Source organism: Agelaius tricolor, unplaced genomic scaffold (assembly GCF_023055355.1).
Source record: "Agelaius tricolor isolate 1412-34295 unplaced genomic scaffold, bAgeTri1.0.p SCAF_1, whole genome shotgun sequence".
In the NCBI taxonomy this organism is placed as follows: Eukaryota; Metazoa; Chordata; class Aves; order Passeriformes; family Icteridae; genus Agelaius; species Agelaius tricolor.
The window spans coordinates 70,184,575-70,192,008 of record NW_027269261.1 but is presented as its reverse complement, the minus strand read 5'-3'; positions in this window follow the sequence as shown (position 1 = coordinate 70,192,008).

The window sequence follows — 7,434 nt, the reverse complement described above, 5'->3', positions numbered from 1 at the left end:
GCAGAGGGCTCAATCTGTTTAGCTTATCTGAAAGAAGAGTGACATGCCTACAATCTACAGATAATAATGTTGAGAGAGAAGATCAGACATTAAAAAGTACTTAGGGAAAGGTGAAGCTTCAAAGTTGAGGCTAGAAAAATTGAAAAAGGGGAAATGCGAAACAATGTTTTTAAAATGTGATTAAGCAATGACAATATGGCTAACGGAGTTTCATCAAAAACAAATGCCTTTTTGGGAAACATGGATTAGCCAACTTACTCATTCCAGTACAAGGGTAATGAAGGTAAAGGTGATATTAAAAAATCACATCTGGCAGATTGATTGTGCCATTCTGAGCTTATCAGTCTATGAAACTCCAACCTTAGTAAAGGCTGCGAGAGCTCCCCAGTGAAAAATGCTTGGGCTGTGACTGCTTTAAATTCTACATGCTCAGATTTTTCTAAGCAGCAGAGTGGAGTTAGTAAATTGGTTTTCTTCACCGGCAAGCTGTCAATTTACTTCCAGAAGACCCACTTCATCCATCATCTTTCTAGCAGCAGTTTTTGTTGGTTTTGTTTTCTTTTGGTTTTTTAACATCAGCCTCTGGTTCTTTCCTTTCTTTCTAATCCCTTTCTTACCATTATGATGACCAACAACAAGCTTCCAACCTTGCATGTACAGGAGGGTTTGTCCTGATATGGGTGGCTTGTGATACCATTGCATTTGACTGAAGTGCAGTTTCTAACATGTAGCCATACTGTCTGATTACAAACTGTGTACAAACACCAACGTCTGAAAAAGCTGTGCTCATTTCCCCCCTTTCCTTTTTTTAGACATTGTTTTAAAAACAAGTTTCTCATGCAGAACTGAGGCTGGTTGCAGAAAGCAAATTACAACAGAATGAGGAAACTGGAAGCAAATGAACTTTGTATTTGCAATTGAATGAATTCTCCACATGAATGTTGTTTTGAGGCTTCTCTCTCTAACAAGCAATGATATAAACACAGCATTCTGTTTCTAACTCACCCTACCCTTCCCTTGTGCTTCCTGTTTTCACAAGCAAGATTTTATTTTGGGTTTAGGTCTAAGTGGGTTTTTTAGATATTTGGATAATACAGATTTGTTTGCCAACAATTCATCATGTTCAGTACCAATGAAGACAATGTGGGACTGGGTCTCTCTTCTTTCAGCTCAGCTGGGCATGACATCTGAGGATTGATCACTGGGGTTTAAAAAGAAATCAAAAAGATGGGTGTGGGAACTGGGATAAAGTAATTAACTCTGAAGTGTTTCTAATTGCATATTTTAGAAACAAAAGCTGTTGGAAGTAGTATAGAGGAAGTTACAAACAGCCAAGAACTTCCAAGAGACAAGTAATCTGTGCAATGAAAGCTAAAAACATAGAGAAGCTGTTTGAAGAGAAGAAAGAAAAAGAGCAGAGAGTGAAATGCCTCTTTGAGACAAGCTGAAAAACCTTCTAAAACATACTATATTCAACAAGAAAGAGAATAAGAAAGAAATGCAGTAGATACACTCTTAATGCTAGTTGAAAAAGGAAATATTAGCATTTCTGAAGAGATGTCTCAAGTTTTAACACTGACCACATATCTGAGTGTGTCCCCTCAAGTGTCTGAACCTCAGAGCCATCTAAGTGTGCTGGATACGTCTTGCAGAAGGAGCCTTGGCACTGTGCTAGCCCCTGCCTGCTAGGGGCTTTAGGGTCATGGTCCACTTCTGGTGGCATCTGGGGCATCAGGCTCAGCATGGCCAGCTGGGCAAGGGAGGGGATTGTCCTGCTCCGCTCTGCACTGGGGCGGCCTCACCTCAAGTGCTGGGGACAGCTTTGAGTGCCACAATATAAGAAAGATGTTGAGCTGTTAGGGTGTCCAAAGGAAGCTACAAAGATGAAGGAGGAGCAGCTGAGGTCATTTGCTCTGTTCAGCCTGGACAAGAAGAGACTGCGGGGAGACCTCATTGAAGTCTACAACTTCCTCATGAGGGGTAGAGGAGCAGCAGGCACTGATCTCTTCTTTCTGGTGACCAGTAACAACAAGTCATGAAGGAATGGCCTGAAGTGGTGTCAGAGGAGGTTCAGGTTGGGTATCAGGTAAAGGCTCTTCACCCAGAGGGTGTTGGGCACTAGCACAGGCTGCCCAGGGAAGTGGCCATACCACCAAGCCTGACAGAGCTCAAGAAAAGCATTTGGCAACACGCTGGCTGTGATTGTTGGGGATGGTGCTGTGCAGAGACAGAAGTTGGACTCAAGGAAACTGGTGGGTCCCTTCAAACTCTGCTAATCAATATTTTATGATTCTATGATTGTCTTTCTGCTACTTCTGAGGACCATCCTGTTGACCCTGGGTCAGTATCCTTGCTCTAGAAAATGAGCAGTATTCTCCATACGTAAGAGGTAAACTGCTTAAGAATTTGTGTGAGATGCTGGTGCAGAGGAAATGGGTGTGCAATGTCAGACAGAACATGCTGGCAGCCCTGGGGAGACTGAGGGTGGTGTAGCTAAAGCAGCAGCTGGCTGGGTTTGGTGGATCTGGAGGACTTGGATGTGCCCCAGCCCTCTGCCATAATGGTCATTGTCACCACCAGGCTAAACAAGGAACTTTGGAGCCTCACTTGGACACTGCCTCCCTGCTGGGGCCATGTTCCTGGGTCTGCAGTGCCTGTGACATTTTCCAGGCAGGGCTTTGACACCAGTGCTGCAGAGCTGACAAACTGCTGTCCTTTGGCTTTATCTACTCTGCACTGGACATGAACTCTCTGTCCTTACCTCTGTTTCACATTGTCTCACATTACAACACCGTTCCCCAAACTCTGGACTACCAAATGAATGTACTGGGAAGGGAACTGCTTTAATCTAAACAAACCTCAAAAATGGCATTAGTTTTCATTAAACTGATGCCATTGTACTGAACTGATGTATTAAGTCTAAATCTTAGTGCATATTTGCTAATAATTGATTTAGTGTAACTGAAATCAGATCCACTCTTAAGAGTGTCTCCATGTGAAAGGTGCTGTAGAGCTTTAACTGCTTCAATTTAAAAACTGTTTTGGCCAAGTAAATACAATCTCTGTGTTTAGCACAGTTGGTAGAGTAGGCTCTTGGCAGTGAAATGTGGAGTGCTTCTTTTGTAGTATAGCCTGCAGAAAAAAAAATACTGTTTGGAAACTACTTGATTACACTTTAACTAGATGAATCCATCTACGACAATTTTGCTGCCTCAAAAGCCTCCTTACCCTTGCTTTCTTGGTCTACTGAGAAAAAAGCTTCCTAAGTTGTCTGAATGTCTCTCCCCTAAACTGAGCAAAATATATTCTGTCTTCAATCTTTTCCAGCATCAAGGTGAAAGCATGAATTGTTTGTTTTCCAGAGTCAGGATGACAAATGTCATTCTGCTGGAAATAATTTCTCAGGCTTCTGGCATGTTTTCTAAACAAAATCATATGAGAGACTTTTACACAGCCACAGCAGTTGGTGCAGACACATGAGGCTACTGATTTCGTAGGTGTCTACCTTTGATGGGGCCCTGAACTGTTTTGCTTTGTTTAAAAAATCACCCTTCAAGAGATCAGACATGTCGACAGCTGTATCAGCCTTTGAGGAGAGCAGAATAGAAAAGGGTAACTGCAGTGCTCATGCTTTTATTGCCACACAACAGTCCTAGCACCTATGTGGTCATTCACACTTACAAACCTCAAATATAAATTTAGTTAGCAAATTACAGTCTGTGTGAGAGGTGAGGGAAGAGGTGCTGGTTTTTTCCACACACCTTTGCCCTGCAAATGGATGTATGGCCTTGTCTAATTAGTTATCTGCAGAGTACAGTGAGAAAAAGGCCTCTTTATTGTTTTTATCTTCCTCCAGCAATGCCTGAAACCCAGATGTCCTCTTAAACAATGAGAATGCCAATTTGCACTATTCATGCTGTACTTTGCATTCAGAGGGATTATAGGTATGTTTAGCAAAGCTATAATTATGGATTATTTCAACCAGAGAGAACTCATTCACTTGAGTGCACAAGGCAACATCTTTCCCTTTCAGTCTAGGCCCCTGCTTTGAGGCAGAGCTAGCAGATGATGAATTTTTGTTGCTGCCATTAATCCTTTTACCACCTTTAAGATACAAAGTCAGTTAACCCAAGAGTGCAGTTTAAAACAGGAGACAGGTTGATGAACTGCAATCTCAAGTTTATCACCTGGAAGCTGCAGTTTCCCAGAGGAATGTGACTGCAGATAAAGACAGGTTGTGAGTTATGTGTCCATGTCTCTGAATACCTCTTTAACCTTTGAAGGAATAGCCAGCTTAAGCCAAACATAAAAGAGGAGACAACCTGCTCTGTAATGAAAGCATTTAGATAGAGGAGAAAGACCAAAAGCAATCTTCAGGAAAAGTCAGATAACTCAAAAGCCATATCTATGCTTTCTGACACCACAGCTGCTGGAGCAGCACAACACACCCATTTAATAACTTTAAACCATAATTTGTGTTGTCTTTTGCTTTGTAGGGATATCATGGAAAATAAAAGGAGAGCTGCATTTAGTGGGGAAGGCAACTGGGAGACAAAGATCCCAAGTGGTAGGAAATCAGGCTTCAGTAGTGGTGCTGTTCTTGGAACAGCTTACTTCGAAACCATGTGGGGCAGTCAAACAAGACTGCATCCTTGTAATTCAGTTAGATATATGCCTGTGACTGCAGAAGTTTTTTAGAGGCTTTCAAGACAGCAGTGAGAGCATTCTAGCCCTTAATTGAATTAACCTGGAATTTATACCTTTTAACAAAAATCTTTCTTCTGTTTATTTATTTCAGCTGTTTATTGTGTATCTTTTAAAGGTAATGCTTATGTAATTCACATAGTTTTTAAAGCTTGTTTAGGGATTTCTACCCCTACCTGTCTGAAGTTTCTCCTTTTTTTCTGTGTTATTAAAATCCTACTGTCAGTCTGACAAATGCAGGCAGAAAAATTGATGGGCAGTACCAAATTCCTAGTAAGTTAAGTACACAGAAAAAAACTCCAATGATCTTTCAAGGTCCATTTCTATGCTATAAAGAGTATAAAGTACAACAAATTTAATTACAGCTTCCTCCTGCAGGAAAATGTTAGCTGTTCCTGCTGCAGGAAACTGAGAAATGCTCATTAGCACACTGCTGAAGACAAGACACACAAAGAAAATCTGGGAAAATCAAGAAATGGGAGATATCTTTACTTAATGCACAAATATACTTCACTTCTCTGGCTTTAAGCCAATCAAGCTCAGGGGAAAAGTTGGTGCAAAACTTGTAAGTCACATTGATGCCACTGAGCACAAGAAGAGCAGCTGTGATAGGAGACTTTTTTCTCCTGCAGTGAGTTACTATTGTTAAAGATGATGCAGAACTGGAAAAATTGTCTGAGGATCTTGGAGCTCTGTGCTTAACACAGGATTGCCATCAAACTCTAGACACAGAGCCTGAAATGCATTAAAACCCTGCAATGTATTGTAGCTACCTTTTCACCTGTGATATTTTTATTCCTATGTCTCACATTTAACTGATACTGTGAAGTTTTGATTTATTTCCATTTCAAAAAGATAGAAGGAAGTTTGCCCAGCTGTTGTCCCACAGTAAAAACAGTATAAGAAGTAATTTTCCAGATAATAAGTCTATATTGAATGGCTATTTTTTAAAGCATTTACACTAGTACTTCTGATAAGGCTTGCATCATGTAAAGGTTTGTCTTTACCATTAAATTGATTGCACTGTGCTACTGACGTGACTTCAGAGCTATAGTACTTGGCCAGATCTATGTATTTAGGAGTGGCTATGCTTATGTGCAATAGCTGTGTTGTGACTCTAAAGGCAAAGGTGTTTTTGAAACAGATCATGTCAACTTCAGGAATTGCCCAGGTGGACTAAGACTTCAGCCAGTTTGTAAGAATAATATACAGATTAGAGTCTGAACTGTGTCCTCTAGGTATTTTCTCCAGTCCCCTTCCTTTCACTTTCACATCTTCCTTTTGTTGTCTTCTTGTGTTGCTGCTCTTCTTCCATCATGTGATGTTTGTGCAGGCAGCCCTCTCAAGCCCCTGCTGCAGAATGTGTGGACACCTGATGCATCTGGCCAGCCTGGGTCATTGTGCACTCTGCCCAGCTGCTCTCCTGCTGCTTCAGCAGAAGGACAGAGTCCCTTGGGCCTGCACCCTGAAATAATGCCAGAAACAGCTAAGCACAGCTAACATCTTGGACCATATCTGAGAAGTGTCTCAATAAGCATATTAAGTGCAGGATTACAGATACACTGCAAAAACACCCTCAGCTTTTTAGCTAAAGTTAGTGGGAGATGCTAACACAGGGTGAGGAGCAGTACAATCACATCACATTGCACACAGGTATTAATCAGGGCTAAATCACATCCAAGCTGACAGCAAGCAAAGCCTTGGAGTCAGTGGGGATTTTTCTTGGTAGTTGAAGGGTTGGTACTAAGGGGCTGCATCTCTGTTTTTCAGAAATTAAACTAGAAGACTGGAATTCACTAGGGAATTTGGTGTCACTGGGAACAGATCTCCACCTTTTAACACGTCTCCATACATTTTAGTCTTGGCTTTCAACGGGACCAGAAAACACACAGTTGTGGGGAAAATAGTCTCATATAATAAAGTAGATTTGTGACAGCAGGAATCTTCTGCTCCTCTGAGATGTCTCTTGCTGCAGCAATGAATGCTGATACATTCATTACTATGAATTGAAAGGGCATGTGGTGAGCTGTAAAAATTGCAGAAAATTTCAGGTTTTGTGAGTAGTTGCAACTATTTGCAATTTTTTTTTTTTTCTTACCTTCTGTCAAGATCATCCATAAATTGGTTTTTGCAGACTAAGCAATATGTTATTCAAATACACTATGCTGAATGTTCACAGCTTGGGGTTCATTCTTTGGTTTTTTCCCCGCTACCCTAACACTTTTCTTAGAGGTCAGAAACAACAGCTTTTGCATTTACTTGAGCTCTACTTTAACTCTGTGTCAGTAACTCTTCAGGTTTTGCAGCACAGGTACAAGCTGTCAGCATTGTCAGCATTATCAGCAACATCCTTTTAATTTTGACCCAAGGAGCAGCAATAACAAAAGAGGAAACACTCTGAGACCAAAGACAGTAAGTAATGATGGCATTGATAATCAGTTGATATGGTTGCAGAATGAGCAGATTTTTTGCTAGTCTGCAAGCTGTGATTTGTATATAGACCCAGGCAGGTTTCATGTGGACAATAAGTCAAAGCCCTTTGAAGATTTATCCTCAAGTGCAAGGTGACAATATGAATCATTAGTAAATGGGGAAAAGAAGTTCCAAAAACTGACTAAGGAAAGGGAGCAGGAAGGGGGTATTTAGTTAGCAATGGTCTAAGAGGTAATTTTTTTGAGTACTGCACCATGATTAATGGCACTTTTTTATATGTTACTTATGCTTCCAGGT